General features: G+C 34.1%; 1 pseudogene; it reads left to right on the top strand.

Moving 5' to 3' along the window:
* Window positions 1–18,704: 18,704 nt before the first annotated feature.
* LOC121993511 lies at window positions 18,705–18,845 on the top strand (annotated as a pseudogene).
* Window positions 18,846–19,246: the final 401 nt, after the last annotated feature.

The raw sequence follows: 19,246 nt of genomic DNA on the forward strand, positions 1-19,246 counted from the left end.
ATCTTTCGTGATTATTCTTGTCTTTGAGCAGGCTACCATTGCTATTCACTTGAGTTGCATGGTGCATATATTAAATTTAAGTTAGTGCAAGAGGTGTCTCCTATTCCTATCCTTTCTTTTGCCCATGGCGTTTGCTACCTTAGTGCCCATTCCCACTAACTGCCTTTGTACATGTGTACTCGAAGAATGAGATATGATCATGCTCTAGTAGTTTTTAGCAACTCTCCAACCCTTCCAATCACTTTTCACCATCTTAAATATTGCCTCAGATTTAGATCTCTTATTGCTTTTGGCAAAGGTATAAATTATTCTAATCAATTTAATGCTCACTTTCTCACTATTTATCTTGTCGTTCATTTTCACCCTAATATTCTGCTATTGTAGTTTTATAACTGATTCCTTAAGGTGGTTTTTGAAATCTTAGTTGTGATAGATGTTAATCGATGAGATGTGTGGTCTTCACTTGAACAACTTGGGAGCTACTTTCTCGTCCTCTAGGGAATCTTACTATAGGATATAAGTGGATTTTCACTCTTAAATGCTTTCTTACAGCCAAGTCATGCAGTCACACTCTCGATGTTTGCAAAGAAGTGTTTTTCTACAAGAGACAACAAGATTACATGGAGGATGCACTTTTTGTAGACAAGGAGCCGTAGGAGCACCTATTATTCGGATGCCCCTTATTATGGAGTTATGGAAGAGGATCCATGATTGACTACACATGTAGCAGGAGATGTCTACCTACCAAAGGACATTGAGAGTCTTTGGGAGATATTATCGTGGGAGTCGAATGTTGACAAATGCTCGACATCTTGCCTTATCCTCTTTGGTCCACTATGTGTGGAGAGCAAGAAATAGTAGTTTCTTTGATGAGGTGCACTCAGAGTGTGAGAAGATTTTTAGAAGTGTGCAAATTCATCTATTTTGGTCCTTAGAAGTGTTCTTTGACGTTACACTTTGTCAATCATGAGCCACTACTAAAGTTCGTTTATTGTACGCTTTGTCAGTGCTATATATAAAATTTTACTTATCTAAAAAAAAATTAAAGCTATTGTAGACAAGTTGAAAACTCACTTTTCTATTAAGCGATAAATATACATTGTAGACTTAGGACATTTTTCCAAGTGCCAGGATTACTTTAATGTAGCCCCTTCATACTTGACTTCAAGAACACCTACGTTCATGATTTTTTAAACAACTTTGAGATTTATTTATTAGGGAGAGATTGATCTTGTGTGTAAGTTAAAGGAATCATTATATAGGCCGAAACAATCTCTAATGGCTTGGTTTGGAAAATTTAGCTTTGCTTTTATTTTTTATTTTTTCAAGTACGACATGATGAAGAGTCTGATAGACCACCCTATATTTTACCTAAGTTTTCACTCTAGAAGGAGTATCTTTTTATCATCAATGTGATTACATCACCGTCATCGGTGATGATCCATTAGGATCGCACAATTGAAAGAGTATTCCATAAGTAGTTTTAGACTAAAGATGGTGACCTATTACTTATATAAATTAGGAGAATAAAAAACTGAGAGGAGATGGAAATGTGCCAATTATTTTGTGAAAATTTGATTTGATTTCATACCTTGAAAATCAACTAAGAATACCTTTAATTTTGTAAGGAAATTAATTGAAAAATATAAAGAATATGAGAAGGATTTCCATATGATTTTTATAGATTTAGAAAAAAAGTTTAGAGCCTTAGACAATTATTTTTGTAGATTTTAGAGAAAGTAATTTAGTGATTATATTTAGTTGTTAATAAATCTTTGTGATAATATTCTTATTGGCACTAGTCTTAAAAAATAATTTTAGGTTTACCTGGGTTAGCTCTAAACATAACTTTAGGTTTACATTAAGAAGGGTCAACTCTTAAGTTTTTTTTTTACATTAATAATAGATGAACTAGCCAACAATATTCACAATAAACCTTGTTGGTGTATGCTATTTGCAGAATATATTGTGTTAGTTAATGAAGATTATGATTAAATTAAATATGAAACCTTGTATTGTAGAAAAGAATTTAAGAAACTATGGATTTTATAATAAGTAGAATTGAGCATATGAAATGTAATTTAGTAACAATAAAAGAATGGATGGAACAATTAAGATGGTACAAGTAAGAGCTTTAAATATCTCAGTTTTATTTTTCAATGAGAAGAGGAGTACTGTTTAAGGTATTGTTATATGATAAAGAATGATCAATTATAAAAAAGAATAGGTAAGACTCTAGTATGATCATCTTCTTTAGGCCAAATAAAAAATTTCTAAAATTGTGAGGTGACATGCCATTCTTTAAAATGATTAGGTGTAGTTCCAATACCATGATAAAAAAGAGAGAATGGGTTGGGATATATGGAAATGTTGAAATCTTAAAAAATGTATAATCAGAAGAGTTAAATGTTTAGAGAGAAAGCCATATGGACTAGAGGGAGACTAGTGAAATTTAATTAAGTTGAATAATAATAGCGATATAGAACTCAATGATGACAATTATGATGCTTCTAACAGATAATCTAGTGTTCTTTGTTGTGAGTTGCATATATCTTGAACCATTTACTTCAATAGTATAAAGTGCTTATGTTCCATATCCCCTTATAAATACTTTTGGTTAGTTAGGTGAATGACTTCTTTATCATATTTTGGTTATTTTCTGTCCAGCCTGTTGGCATCCTTGACTTAAGTAGTGTAGAAGATATTTTACAGGTACTCATTGTATTTTGCGTTGAGTCATTGGAACTAGACTTCACACTCCTATATCCGGAGCGCCATACACTACTTCGTATTTTGCCAGTTCTTGTGGTCTTAGCATCCTCATCTGATAAAGAGAGCGAGTCAATGTATAAGAGGATAAAGATAAATCGGCTTCTTAACATCTTCAAGGTATAAATCGCTGTTTCACAATTCTCTAATGCCAGTGGTTAATCTAGTCAATTCTTGTGTTTATTGTTTCATCAATTTTTATGATTTTATTTGGCAGAATGATCCTGTTATTCCAGCATTTCCGGATCTTCACCTTTCACCAGCTGCTATAATGAAGGAATTGTCAATGTATTTTCAAAATTTTTCAAGTCAAAATCGTCTTCTCACTCTTTCAGGACCCCATGAAATTACCCCTCGCGAGCTGCAAGAATATCCTTTCGACAGTTTATGATTTTTTCTCTCTTTAGTTTAGTGGTTTTCTGACTTGTGATGCATGATATCCAAATGTTTAATTTGAAAGTGATCCTGTGTTTAAAGGTTGCCCCATAATTCAAGTATGCTTACTACCAACAGAAAAGGAGTTGATCTCTTTCAGGAATGACCTATTTCTACTTGAACATAATGGCCTCAGGTTTCCATCAATGTTCAACTTTACAAAAGGACTTCCAGATAAATGAGATGCTTACTCAAAACAGAGGTCGAGAACTCCTTTTGTTGTTCCCAAACATCATACATCCTCTCTCCATGAAACCATTGGCCATGCCAAAAGATGAAGAAAAAGTTGTTGATTAAGGTGGAAGACTTGGGACATGGTGTTGGGTTCAACCATACGGTTTTGATGTGTTGGTAATATGATTTAAGTCAGGGGCCTCTTGTGGGTTTGATATGTGCACAAAAACTAGTGCTTATAGAGTTTGTTGAGCTTCTTCTTGATTCGATGCGATTTAGATATGGATTTGATGAAATTCGACCGTTGGGAACAAGTAGTGATTGAGCTTTGGAGGAACTTAGAGGACTATAGAGCATGCCACTTGGATTGGATCGAATGGTTGGTGTTGCGATCTTGGGGATCATATATTAGTAGTAGCTCGGTGGACTTAATGACATGGAGCATTGATTGAGCAGTGAGGAGTGAGCTTGGGGAGCTTAGTCTTAAAGTCTTGACGGCCGAGATGAAGGTGAGGCGTGTGATGACTCAAGAGCATGTATCATTGGTTGAGTAACATGTAGTGAACTCGGGGATAATGGTATATTTGATGACTTGAGGACTTGGAATGAGAGAGTTGAAGACCTGATCCCATGAAGGGTAGATTGAGTAGCAGATAACAAGCTCGGAGAGCTCAATGCACTCGATGGTTTGGCACCCTAAATTAAGGGAGTTGAAGACTTAGAAGCATGAAATTCATAAGAGATTATGAAGTGAATGTAACCTTTGTTTTTTTGTTTTTGGGAGATATTATGTAATGATGTGTATATGTGCTAGGTTAGTGGTAGGCTTCATAGGGCCTAGTTGTGAGTGCCCAATTAGATGATTGAACGTCTGAAGACATAGTTTGTCGATTGAATGATTTGAAATCTCATGCCATGTTGGGTGGAATGATTGAAATATATCAAAAACAACAACCAAGTCTTATCCTACTAGGTGGGGTCGGCTATATGATTCTTTTTATTCCATTCAGCTCTATCCTCTACTATATCATTATCTATATTTAAATAAATTTTATCTGATTTTATTGTTATTAATCAAGTGTTTTTTAGTCTTCCCTTTCTTCGTTTTATGTACATATTTGTAATAGGTTTTTATTGCCTAATTGGAATATTTATTGGTTATTTAAGTGTATGTCCATACCATTCTAAACGTCTCCTGATGTTTTTCCTCAATAGTGCAACTTGACTTTTTCTCTAATGTTTTCATTTCTTATAGTGCCCATCCTCGTATGTCTGCACATCCAACTTAGCATCCTCATTTCTACAATTCTCATCTTTTGTTTATGTACTTGAGTCATAACCCAACATTCAGCTTTATATAACATAATAGGTCCAGTCGCCATTTTGTTGAACTTCCCTTTAAGTCGTCGAATTACTTTCCGATTATAAAGAGCACCTGACGTTGTCTTCCATTTCAACCATTTTTTTTGTATTCTATATAAGATATCTCTTTCTCAATCTCTCCATCTTTTTATAAAAATGATTCTAAATATTTAAAGCTCTTAGTTAGAGATAACTCGTCATCACTTATCTTAATAATTATTTCATTATGTCTAATATTGTTAAATTTAAATTTCATATATTCTGTTTTTATTTTAGTAAGTCTAAAGCCTTTTAATTCATTTCTCACCAAGATTCGAGTTAGGCAGTATCATTTCGATAAATCACTGAAACTTGATACTACTCTGCTTAGGCAATATCTCTTGTGTTGTTATAATTATGTCAATAATATCTTTATTCTAGATACCCTTTGACATTCTAAAACACAAGTCGATGCTAAATAGAGGTCAACATGAATCGAGATAAAGTTATCTTTTAGTTTGTCTTTGTATAAGATAAAGTTAAAATTATAACATTCTAATGAATTTGTTTTTGAACTTAACTTTATATATTTTATCTTTATCTTTTCTTCTTCATCTCCTTCCCCCTCCTATTCACCACTAGTACCGTATATAGGCAAAATACCGAAATAGTATTATTTCAGTCAAAGATCGAAACATCGACATGACACAAGATTTTGCTTAGTTGAGGTCCATGATCTTTGTATATGCTTATAAATGATTGTGAATCAAGTGAAGGGGTTTCTCAAGGTTTTAGTTGACTAAAAGTTGAATCGTTGGGCACTAAAGTCAACTAAAGAGTTAATTGAATATGGAGTATGGTATCATAGAATATTTTGGTGGTATGAGCAATCGATTATGCATTTAAGTAAAATCCGACTGTTGGGAGCTGAAGAAGCTTGCTCTTTATAAAAGGGTGTAATTAGTGGAATAATTTAGAGATGACGCACTAGATGCGTCATAGGTCAAACCGCATATATTATTGTGTTATCATTTCTTGTGTATTTGCTAGTCATTATATTAATTTTGTATTTGTTCACTGTCTATTCACCCCTTGGACTACTTCAACCCTACACATAGAAGACCTAACAAACACTAATGCCCTATTTACTTGGGGTGACTACTTTAAAAATTAGAGAAAATTTTATGCGGGAAAAGTTTTCTTGTGTTTATTTCATTAAAAAGAATGGATTACTCGTCTTTTCCGTTGTTTACTTATTGTAAAATAATAAATAGTTAGATTTGTTAATCCGTACACTAATTAATTTTTAAATATTTTTCTATCCGTCTGAATCAGATGGAAGCCCCTTTCCTTCCTCTCTGTCGCATCTTTGCCCTCAACCGTATGAGCCATGAGCAGTCGCTCATGCAGGGCTGCACTGCGCGGCCGCTCACACAAGCGGCATTGTGTGGGAGGTACTGCACGACTGCCCCATGCAGTTGCAAACCGTGGATGGTCGTAGACATGACCATCTCGGCATTGCGCAACTGCCGTTGACTTCTTTTTTTTTTTCCTTTCTTTTCCTCTCCCTCTCTTCCTTTCCTTTTAGTAGGCTTTCCGTAAGGATTCTGTTCTCTTCTCTTCCATTTCTTGTCTTTTCTCTTCCTTTGCTTTAATTCGTTTTCTTCCTCAATCAACACCTCAGAGTAAACATAGCCTAGGGGAGGTTGATAGTCAGCTAGAAGAAGAAGATTATTTTTGTTCCAGCTTTGATTAGCCAAAATCAGGTTTGAATGGATCTACTAGTTACACCCCTATATATGGAAATTCTTATAAGTGGTGTCTCTTATATCAACTTGATTCATCTTTTTTTTGAGGTCCCTAGTTTTTTTTTTTCATTTATATATATATATATATGCTTCCATAATGGGTTCTCAATTCAACTAAGATACAAAGATAGCTCTTAAAACATAAATTACTAGCAACCTTTGGTACTGGTCATAAAGTTCGGAATTTATTCTTCAAAGAAAACACCTAACTAATGCGAAAATTAAACTGGAAGGTCTTCAGATTGTACTGTCATTGTCCCGAGCTGGTTCATTGGTCAATGCCTCATGTCTCATTCATCCCATTATCTGAAAAAGTTAAAATCTGTGAGTCGAGAAACTCAGCATATTCAAAACTGTGTTATGCAATAGTTAGCGTCTATAATCTAGTATACTAAGGGACATATGCTAGGTAACTTAGGACTTGACTGCTGGCATCTCATAGATATGAACATATGCATAAGCGTCGACATAAGTAGAAGAACGTAAACGTAAGCATAAACATGTAAATAGACTTAAGCATGAGAATAAACATAATCATAAGCATGTATATAGCATAGACATAAGCATACTTACATTACATGAACATACATATTAGGGATGAGCATAAACGTGATCATATATACACCTATCATGAACATAACTTGAACATAGGCACAATTATAATCATAAACATAATCATAATCATAATCATGTATATAAGCATGACCACACATAACATAAACATACACATGACCATGTCATCATGGTTTGGCACACTCCTCGGGTGTGCATCCCTGGATCATACCACCGTCTCATAAGCATGTATATAGCATAGACATAAGCATACTTACATGACATGAACATACATATTAGGGATGAGCATAAACGTGATCATATATACACCTATCATGAACATAACTTGAACATAGGCACAATTATAATCATAAACATAATCATAATCATGTATATAAGCATATGCATAAGCATGACCACACATAACATAAACATACACATGACCATGTCTTCATGGTTTGGCACACTCCTCGGGTGTGCATCCCTGGATCATACCACCGTCTCATACATGAAGTTAACTGATTTCTTAGGTAAGCTTCCCGAACCCTTCTTAAGTCGGATTCCCAAACCCCTCTGGTTTTGTAAGGTTCATCGGACCCTTCTTAAGTCAGATTCCCAAACATCTTTTATTTTGGTAAGGTTCACCGGACCATTCTTAAGCCAGATTCCTAGACCTCTTTTGTTTTGGTAAGGTTTACCGGATCCTTCTTAAGCTGGATTCCCAAACATCTTTTATTTTGGTAAGGTTCACCGAACCCTTCTTAAGCCGGATTCCCCAGACTTGTTTTGTTTTGGTAAGGTTCACCGGACCCTTCTTAAGCCAGATTCTCAGACCTCTTTTATTTTAGTAAGGTTCACCGGACCCTTCTTAAGTCGGATTCCTTACCCGTTCACTCCGTTTTGGTAAGAATTCCGGACCCTTCTTAAGCCGAATTCCTTACCCGCCTCAATACAATCAAGTCGCACTATCCTTCTTTTGATTTTACACAATTCAATTTACGTCTAATAACAAATTAATATATTTTCAACTTCTTAACCACCTTTCATCAAACAAAGTCAACATGTTTTATTAAATCTCTATTCAGAAATCACGGGTTAACCAATTTAGTTGATTAACTTGTTATTAAATAAATCAACAATTTAATCAATAATTAGGTTAATCAACTCATTAATTGAATTAAACGTTATTCATTAAACTTATCAATAATTACTCGTTCATGCGACTAACCTTGTAGTTATTCTTAATTACCTTAATCAATCGAGTATCATTTAATTAATCCACCAATCCTTGATTAATTTACTAAAGTTTACAAATTAAATCCTATTTAACTTATAAATTCCTGAATATTAAACAATTAATCAATCAGGAATTAATTAATCTACCTATCAACTAATTCATTTATACTTTAATCAATCTACTTAAATCAATTTAATCAGTTAATCGGTCAAATTATTAATGGATTAATTAATATATTAATTAGTCTATCAATTAACTCATTAATCAATCTTTTGATTTCATCCCATCATTCAACCTGTTAAAGAATTAATTACCATATAATATACGGATGAATTAATTCAATTAATTCATAGCTATCAAATTAATTACTTAAATAATCACTAATGAACTTAATAATCTGTTAATCCTTTAATTCATTAATTAATTAATAGATTATTTAATCACAATAATCAGACTTTAATTAGCATAGTTAACCAATTAAACCAAACAATTATTCATTTTCTAAACTTATTAGTCAGTAAATCAATTAACTAACTAATAAATTATTTAACCCAATTAATTAATGTCGTTAATAAGATAATCTAATAATTAATCAATCAATGACATAATTAATTTGCTTTCAATTAATTCCACCAAATATTCTACCAATCATTCAATCTATTCATGAATCAATCCCATTATTTAATCATTAAATCGATTTTCCTAGCTTAATCAGTATTTAGTTGATTAATCAATCAACCATTAAAAATCCTAATTTAGCATGTACTTACCAGATTATCAAACATGATTACTTTCATAACATGTTAAAGCCCTAACCGACATTAATTCCCATCGTATAAAGTTATCATGATAAGAATTAAGAAGAAACATGAACATAAACCTAGAATCCAAAATTCACACATATTACTTATAACACTATTATGATAAGAAGTAAGAGGACACATACACCTGCCTAAACTTAATCCGAAACTTATCAAAAACCTAGAACTCGAAATCTACATAGAGCTACCAAGAATTACAGGATCCGAATTCCACAAGACATAGAAACTAATTAAAGCATTAACAAAGTAGAGAACATGCCTTCAAACTTTAGCTACTAACTCTCTCTTCTGTCTCCCCTTGGAGCTCTAGAACCGGTGGAGAACAATGGAGAGGGGAGCTTCTTAGGGCCGGCGGAAAACATAAGGAGATTGGCTTTTGAAGGTAGGTTTTTTTTTAAAGAGGTTAGAAGCTTAAGACTTGGTCTCTCTTTTCCTTCTACAAGAAACATTGAACCTACTCCTATTAAAATTACCATAACAAATTTAAGAAAACATCTAAATTTTATCAACTAAGTCATATAAATTTTATTATACTAAGTCAATAATTTTCTTATATAAAAATTTATATTCATGCGTTATATAAATTTTTATCTACATACTAAGTCTTATAACTTTTATAATGCTAAGTCATGTATAATTTTTTTTTTATATATAAAAATTTATATCCCTACGTTATATAAATTTTTATATACACACTAAGTCTTTATAAATTTTATTCATAATAAAAATACTACGTTATATAAATTTTTATGTGCATACTAAGTCCTATAAATTTATATAAAAATTTATTTACATGGGTTATATAAATTTTTATATTTACGAAGTCATATAAATTTATATACATAGGTTATATAAATTTTTATATATTTACTAAGTCATTTATATAAAAATTTATTCACATGAGTTATATAAATTTTTATATATTTACTAAGTTATTTATATAAAAATTTATTCACATGGGTTATATAAATTTTTATATATTTACTAAGTCATATAAAATTATATACATGGGTTATATAAATTTTTATATATACGTTTAGTTTTAATTAAATTTTATACATATTTATATTCACTAGTCTTCTTAATTGATCAATTCAAATTCCATAAATATAAGCTAACTTAATTAATTAAATCTAACTAACTTTATCTATTTAAATTAATAAATTCTTAATTAAATCAAATAAATCCTCTTAATTAAATAATTTTGAATTCTAATTAAATTACAATTAAACCAATAAATCTCCTTAATTAAATAAATCTGAATTCTAATTAAATTGCAATTTAACCCGATAAATCCCCTTAATTAAATAAGTGGTTTCAGACACTACAACATGACTTTACATGATCTCAGTTAAAATGGCAATTGACCCTAAGGTTAGTCCAAAATGAGTTTAAAGTGGGCATACATTCAATCAAATTTAACAGCAATAAAAAAATCAACTAGTATCTCTATTGAATTGATAAATGCTAGAATTGAAAATTATCATTTCTTTACATCCTATAACAAGTCCTGGCAATTCAAAATACCCAAAAATTCTTTTTGGAACTAAAATTATCATTCTAGATTATTAAAAATGACATAACATGTAAAATTTGGGTAGGAATTTCACACATTTAGTAATACTATCTTAGCATATTAGTAACATCTCCTATCTAATGGATCAATGAATAATACATAGTATTATCTGGACTTTCATCACATTTATCAGATTCCTAGATAGTGAATATTCTCATGATCTAGGGCATCATCAATAAGAGTGAGCCTAGTTATATATGGGCTTATCTAGGGTAAATAACTGATAACTCAGTTGAGACATACTCCTATAAAGCTTATGAAATTGTGTTATGATAACCAAGCTTCCTTGCACATAGCCTATAGTTGAGTGTTCCATAAGGGGACAAAAAAATATATAGATTTAATGCTACTTTATCAGAAGATACAATCTCAAATATTATGACATTAGTTGTCATCTTCCGTAATTACTTGATAGATTTGCTAATAATTCCAATAGCAAATCCTAGATTGAGTTTAATGTAAGAAGAAAATAATATTTTTATAGAGCCAACTTAATAGCAATCTTGGGGACTTGATTGTAAATAATGGGGGCCTATTTGTAAATACCATATAATATGAGGTGTAAAGTGTAATTTTACATTGATGAATAATAAACATGGGTAAATGAGACTATCTAAGGATTCAATCCTATTTTTCCCCCTCAATAGTGTTGATGTAATGAGATAATAATCATCTTGCATCCTTGTTTATTAGCTTGCACCAATTATTTTATGTCCACTCAACTTTGACCGGATCCACCCACCTAGTTCAAGTTGTTACAATTATGCTCCAATATGCTTGAGTGCGACTATATGATTTTGATGTGTTTGACAAAGGTGCAAAGTTAGATTCATATTGTGTTACTTAACTGTGTCAAGTGTGCAAGTGTAAGATACGTTGATATTATAGGAGCAATAAGAAAAGTCCAAGTGGTTGTGGTCAATCAGATATTTAGAAAAAGAAAAGTCCAAAAAGGTATTGACATGCATGAAGTATAAGTGGGTTGAGCTCGACAAAAGATTTGACGATGTAGAAGTCCCACAGATGTTGGTAGATTTGGAAGTTTAATAGGAGTTTGTAGACAAGAAAGATCCCCTCTTGGTAGATAATAAGTCATGGTAGTTTAAGGTCGACTGAATATCTAGTAGATGATAAGGACCTAGAGGTGAGGTTTCTTGGTAGACAAAGTTTTGGTAGGTTGAGATTAAAATATATACTTGGTACATAAGAAGTCGCAAGGTAAACTCTTAGGAAGTGAGGTGCGAGAGACTATGAGCGATCTATATTTGGGCGCAAGCATTTTTTCTTTTTTAGGCAATGGCTTAACTTAGAATAGGTGTTTTAAGGTCAAAGTCAATGAGTTAGTAGTTGCCTGTTGATCACAAGAGTTGAATTATATGGTTAATCGGCTAGGGAGTCGATTGAAGATAGAAAATTTGTAAAAAGTAGTTATGGATTTAGCCGACTTAATAATTTTTAAATTCAAAATATTATAGTGTTAAATAGTATATAATAAAGAGGAGTGGACAATTATCACTAGTAGTCGACTGATGAGGTTCATGTAGGTGACTGAATAACATGGTTGTTTGAAGATTTGGTCAAATGGATTTAGATTATTCGATTGATGCGAAAAAGGAGTCAATAAAGGAAATGATCATGATTCAAGGGAATCGAAAGTAGATCAACCGATTGAATCAAACTTTGTTCAACATGAGTCTACTAAAAGGTAATTTAGTTTATTTAGAGCTTAAAAATTTGATTGTCAGCAAACTCTAGTCGACTGGATGAAGTAACGATCAAGTAACAATCGCTGCAGATAGGGTTCGAAAATAGTGGATTAATCAACTGTTAAGTCAACTATTAAGGATGAATTAGTCTACTGATGGTGAGCCCACCTAGTGGGATAAAATTTGGTTGTTGTTGTTGTTGTAGTCTACTGATGGTGATCAACTTCAATCTATACATATTGAGCAAAGCACTTCGGACGAACAACTACTATAACTGAATCAACACCAACACAATGATCTGCAACAATTCCTCATTATCTCAGCTCCAATGTGTCAAAAGTGTTCTTTCAGTAATTTTTATTATTGTTTTAGTTTTCTTTTGAGTTTAAGGTCTTTACTTCCAAGCTCCATATTTTACATACTCTTTTACTGCATTTCATTTATTATTATGTGTAAAAGCTTTTGTAAAAAGTTAAAAGTTACACCTTAGGAAGCTTTTCAAGGAGAAAAGTAGTGGTTTTTTTTGTAAGTTGACTCATATGGAGTGGTAGTTGAGTTTCCTGAACCACGTAAATCCTTCAGTACTTTTTCTGCTTTATTTTCTTATTGTATTTATCATTTCTGTTGTGCTTATTACTTTGATAGTTTGAATTTGTCTTTATTATGCTATTCACTCCCCCCTCTAGTGCCATACATGATATCACAGTTAATTCCTAACAGAGATGGATGGGATGGTCATTTTGTTGCACTGGGTTACTGGAATTATCCAAAAGGCTTTGATATAACCCTAAAAGTCCATCATAAAATGATAGTAATATAAACTAGGTCCCTATTTGACCCTATACATGTGACTCATTCTTGGCAGGATCAAGCAATTGACATGTATATTGTGTGTTTTAGTTCCGTTCATGTTCACCATGAATTTGGTATTTTTAATACAAGTTTTTAGTCCACAATTTGTAATAAACAAAATTGTTTTCTTTCAAGAGACAATATTAACCAACGTGTAAACTCATAAGCTATAGAAGTTCAGCTATAGAAGCTCATAAGCTCATAGCTGAATGTTTAAAGTACTATTGAACTTTTATACAAAATGCTTACTTCCATAAAGTTGATGGCTCTCTCTAAAGGATGGTGCACCTTCACAATAGGCGTATGATTTGACTGATTCAGGATAGTGTGTTAATGAATTAACTCCTGTCCAAAATTTCTTCTTTTACCATTTTGAGGTTTATGACTGGTTTCCAGTCTTTGTTTTTTTTCAGAGATAACGTTCCATATTGTTTATGATTAGCGACTCGTTAAAATTTTATAATAGTGTTATAACTTGGAACTTTAAGTTAAATTTTGTTCAAGTCCACTGGCATACATGTTGCCTTGACTGGAACACTTACCAGAGGCGTTATTTGATTGTGAACCACATTGGTACTATTCGTGCAGAGCATGATGATTTCTCCATTCGTTTTGCTTCTGCATTAAATCAGGTACTTGCTTCATTAAAATTTGATTTACCTGTTGAATTTGATGAAAAACCAGATTCTAATAGCGAAGCCTTTTCAGATTAGCGCGATGATCTTTCCTGGTCTAGAACATCAACAGAAAAAAAGTTCGCATCATAGGTTTTCAGTGGCTTAGCAGCCTTTCAGATATCACATTAAGTTCCATTAGTTGTTTTCACCTGTTATATTCAGCCATCTACTTATTGTCTAAGAATAATTTAGTTATTAATCTCAACTAGATGACTTAATACATGCACTGTTGCACATGTTTCTGTTATGTAAAAGCTCAATCTAATTTTAATTCTTGTGGCAGTGTACTTGTATATGGATATATCGCTATTCGCCATACTGGCTTCATTAATCCTTGGCTTTACACCTTTTTTTTTTGGTTCCATGAATGTATTTGTGTTTCTGTGCGTAATTGCACATCTGTCTATATTTGTTTGTCTGCATGTAGTTTTTGGATTGACATCTTCTTGTATTTGTTTGGTCAAAGAAAAAGAAATCTACTAAAGAATTAAATTTTCCTTTTTTCCCTTTATCAAGTTTTGTTATTCGTCTCATTAGTTAAATCTATGTCCTCTATCTAGATTGTTGTGCTCCAGTCAATTGGTACCACTGACAGTGATTGGTCCAGAGAAGTCAAAGGAAATATGTATGATTTGGTTGTTGAAGGTTTTCAACTTCTCAGTCGGTGGACTGGGCGGGTATGGGAACAATGTGCTTGGAAGTTCTCTAGGCCGTGCAAGGAACCTGCTTCAATAAGTTCTCATCAAAATTCCACTACATTTTTTGACTATGAGAAGGTTTTACTTTATTTCTTTACTTTTGCTTTTCCATCGATGTAGTATAATTGCATTTTATTGTTTTTAATAGAGCCCGAGTGAAATACAACTGAAAATTTTTCCTTGTGATGCTAATGAGTTTCATGTTCTACTCTTGATGCAATTAGATTCTTCAAATAAAATTTGTCTACAACTACAAACGTTCTTCTTTGTTATTGTTATATTCTGCATTCTTCTTTTATTATTGTTATATTCTTCTCCTTTCATTATTGAAAGCATAATTTTACACCTTGTGCCCTATTAGGCAATAGGGGGAAGAGTATGTTCAAACAATAAATTGAGACAAATAAAAGATCACTAGAAGGGCAACATGGGCAATGCCTATGAGGGGTTACAAAATATGATATAAGTGATACAAAATTCAATTACTAGTTATAGTTTATGTCACGCCCCGGAGGAGTCCCTGTCTGAAGGAATTTCGACAGCATCTCCCCTGTACGGCGGACAATCTGAAACTTTTCTACATTCTCATATACCTCAGCCACATGCGGCTGGAATAAAAACAATAATAAAGTACAACCACACAAACATCCACGCAGTTTATATAAATTTCAGCCTCTGGCTGACACAACCATGCAGTTTAATAATAAGTAAACAAAACAATAATACCATGATTCGAAAACAACCCTACTCCACTACACCCATAAAACACAAATCCGACAAACTCACCTCTTCTGCCGTCTAGGTAGGCATGTAGTAGAACAAATCCAAATCATACGAAAATTCATCAATGATAAGAATCCATACTATATCCAAGTATCAAACAAACCAAGTCCAAACATAGTCAAATAAGAAGAAAAACTAAAAACCAAAAGTCAACAAGTCCTCGTGGTCTGCAGGGGACAACAACTGGAACTCTTTCCTGACAGCATCAACCTGAAAATTAATAACAATGGAGGCGGGGTGAGTCCAACACTCAGCAGGTACAACTGATATACAAAGTAGGGAAATAACACCTAGCACTAATCATGCGTACAGTCTCCTGATATAAGAAAGATAAAAAAAATGCAACTGAAGTAAACAGGAGAGGAACTGTACTAACCAGGACCTGGGTATAAGGACAAACAGTCCGAGTGGTATAGAAATCCTGTATGCATGTCAAACATAGGTATCCAAACAATATGCAGCATATAAATGCAGCAAACACAAACACAAGCAATAAATGCATCATGCATATGATGCCAATGATGCGTCCTGTCACCTGACGCCAGTCAACCATCTCACACAATAGTGAGGTCGAGTGGGTAGGTGACAACCGTGCACTCTGCCTTCACTACTCCCGATGAGTGACCGAGTGGACGGGATGCTATCGAGTACACCTATCCTCCTACTCCAAATCATAAATGGGAAGCGATGCCTCAACTCCAGACACGATGGACGGGAGGAATCCTGCCACTACCACGTTGGTCACACTACTCATGAGCGGACCAACGGAGCCGAACAAAGTCCCTGCTACACACACTGCTGAATCGACCACTAACCCATGAGTGGTGGTGTGTGCAGATCCATGTAACTGGCGATGTGCTCAACAATAATGGAGCGGACTATCGCACAGCATGCAATCATGCAAATTGTGCATGTCAACAACCACAAAATATCCTGAACTAATCCATATACATACATAAGGTGCACCATAAGTCAATGAATCAAACAACGGTACACAGATCAGATAAGTTATACAACCTAGGTCCTGAACATGGTGAAGCATGGTATGTCACTACCCCCTATAAGCATGTATAAGCAGGTAAGGAATACATGAGATGCAAAACAAGCAATCAACCAAGCATGTAATAAGTATTGGGTAGTGACTAACCGAAACAAATGAGAAACATAATTATTGCAATTTGTTAAAATCACTACTATGTATATCAAACGACATAAAGTCAGAAGTACCCGCCTCCAATAAGAAATGGTCCAATCCGACGTCGAGATACTCGTCTCGCGTCAGAGTCCTGTGTCACGAATAGAAATATATTTTATTTAGCTACAATCATATAAATAGCTAAATAAAAATCTCTTACACTAAATTAGGACAAAACCCTAATCCATAAACCTCGACCTGCCTAAGTTAAATCCAACGATAAATTAGGATTGGTTACCTAATCCCCAATCCACCATTAGATCAATAATCCAAACTTAATTCCCTTACACATAAACAATTATAAGATCCAAATCCAAATAACCAAATAAATCTTCATAACCTAATGATCAAATAATTATCAATTAATTATGTGTCAATTTATACCTGACTCACACATATATTCAATCACCTAATCCTTACCTTGTTACTGTTGGATCGAGATTTGTGGCCGAAATTGCTGCCGGCTGCTAGAAACAAAGTAAGTGATTGTGAAACACCCCTTCACTGCCTAGATCAAGCAAGATCAAGAAGAAAAGATCAATCCACAACCAAGAACCTCCCTGCTGGAACCCACTGTGTCGTTCACCTATGAAGCAACTAGTAACAAATCCTTATACCATGTCTGGATCCGAAGCAAGGAGAACATGAACTGAGATCAATATCAAAGATCATGCCACAACCCTAATTCCACAACACACATCGACTAGGGCTTAGGGCGGTGGCCGATGCCAACATGAAAACTCAAAGAAACAACGATGAGCAGATAGGAAGAGGAAGTCTGTTGCTCACCTTCAGAACCGAACGACCCTTCTTCCCGCCGGCGATCGCTGGATCTGGCCAGATCCAGCGGCGTCGGTTGTTGGCGTGAGGAGAAGATGTGGGGATCGGCAGAGGAGAGGGGCACGGGATCTGGAAAGTCGGGCTCAAATCACCGACGATCTGCCCCGCGGTGTCGTCGGCGTCGGAGAAAAGGAAGGAGGACGGCGCTAGGGCAGAGGATGGAAATCGGCTCGGGGAGGAGAATGAGAAAAGGAAGGGATCGGCTTGGGTTTCAATCGCAAGCGGAGAGGAAAGAAATGGGGGTGTGCGGCGGTGGAGAGGCTAGGGCAGAGAAGTTTGGCCGGCTGCCGACGCTCGGAAGAGGAGAAGAAGAAGAGATCTGCGGCGGAAGAGGAGAATCGGGGAAGAAAATAGGAGAAGAAAAGAAGTGTCGTGGAACGTCTCGGGCACACGGGAGAAAAAGAAAAGAAATAGAAAATAAAAAGGAAAAGAAAATCAAACTTTTCCTTGCTTAAATGGGTAGCCTAAACAGGTTCTTATCTCCGTTAACTCGTCCATACGAGCTCCGAAAAATTCTCGAAAAATTTTGAAAAATTCCGGAAAATTCCCTTATTAATATTCGCCCATTTTCGGTATTTTACAGTTTAAAATCTCATGCCATCCCCGGTGAAACATTTCGTTCCGCCCGCCAATTGTACGGCGCAAAGAAGGGCACACCCCGCGGAGGGATTGCATGACCTCTGTAGAGGGATCGCATGACCCCCACAGCGGAGGGGTCGTGCGACCACTGCAGATTGGGCGGAGGGATGGCGCGACCCTCGTGGTTGCGGCGAAGGGGTCACTTGATCCCTTCGGCTACGGTGGAGGATTTATGTGATTGCTCGTTGGGTTGCGCATATATCACGAGGTTGCCTCTTAATTTTTAATTAAAACTTGGTTTAATAATTTCAATTAACTTCCCACTATAATCTTACTATTTTATTAAGAATCTGCCCCTTTTACTTACTAACTTTGGTGGAGTCCAAAATAAAATTACATTAATATCCTTTTTTTCTATTTACATCGAAAATAATTCTAAGGTTTATTAGTAATTTTTACAAACGCATCAATCAGTGATCTAGAGTTCGAGACTCAACTGTGACATATTATTGAAAATTTTCTCATTAATCAATCAGCTATGACGTATTATTGAGAATTTTTCTCATTAATCAATTAGAAATCTGGAGTTCTCTTTAGTCCCACATCTTAGAATTAAGCAGAGAAGCTTCTATAAATATCTTGGGTTGGCGACTTAAGAAGCATACTTTTCTCAGTTTTTTGGCTAAGACTAAGTATGATATTAAATTAATTTTTTAAAGGGGGAGTTCGTTATAGTAGCTTGCTGTTGATTCTCGAACGTCACCCTAGCATTGCACTATTGCATGGGTCTGGCGCACCTTACCTAATTTATTCTTATCAGGGACGGTATAAAATTATAAAAATATTAGAGTCTTGCCCCACTAATAAAAAAATAGGGGCAATCTTCAAAAATTAAAACTATTTTTTATAAGTCCCCACCTGGTATAAGGGGTCTAGCTCACGCAACGCGTGTGCATGATCGCTACAGATAATCTATTTTGGCTCAAGTATAACTTAATAGAACTATCTCAATTACTTAATATATATTATTTATTTTAATTCTAAAAATATAGAATAAAGTTTATTTATTTATTTATTATACGAGAGATCTTGTTTTTTTTTTAATTTTTCATATTTTTTTAGAAATATTTAAGTTAATTTTATATTTTTATTAATATATTTTATATTAAAAAATATTGAAACCATATCAGTATGATATGATGA

This window comes from Zingiber officinale, chromosome 6B (genome assembly GCF_018446385.1).
Source record: "Zingiber officinale cultivar Zhangliang chromosome 6B, Zo_v1.1, whole genome shotgun sequence".
Lineage (NCBI taxonomy): Eukaryota > Viridiplantae > Streptophyta > Magnoliopsida > Zingiberales > Zingiberaceae > Zingiber > Zingiber officinale.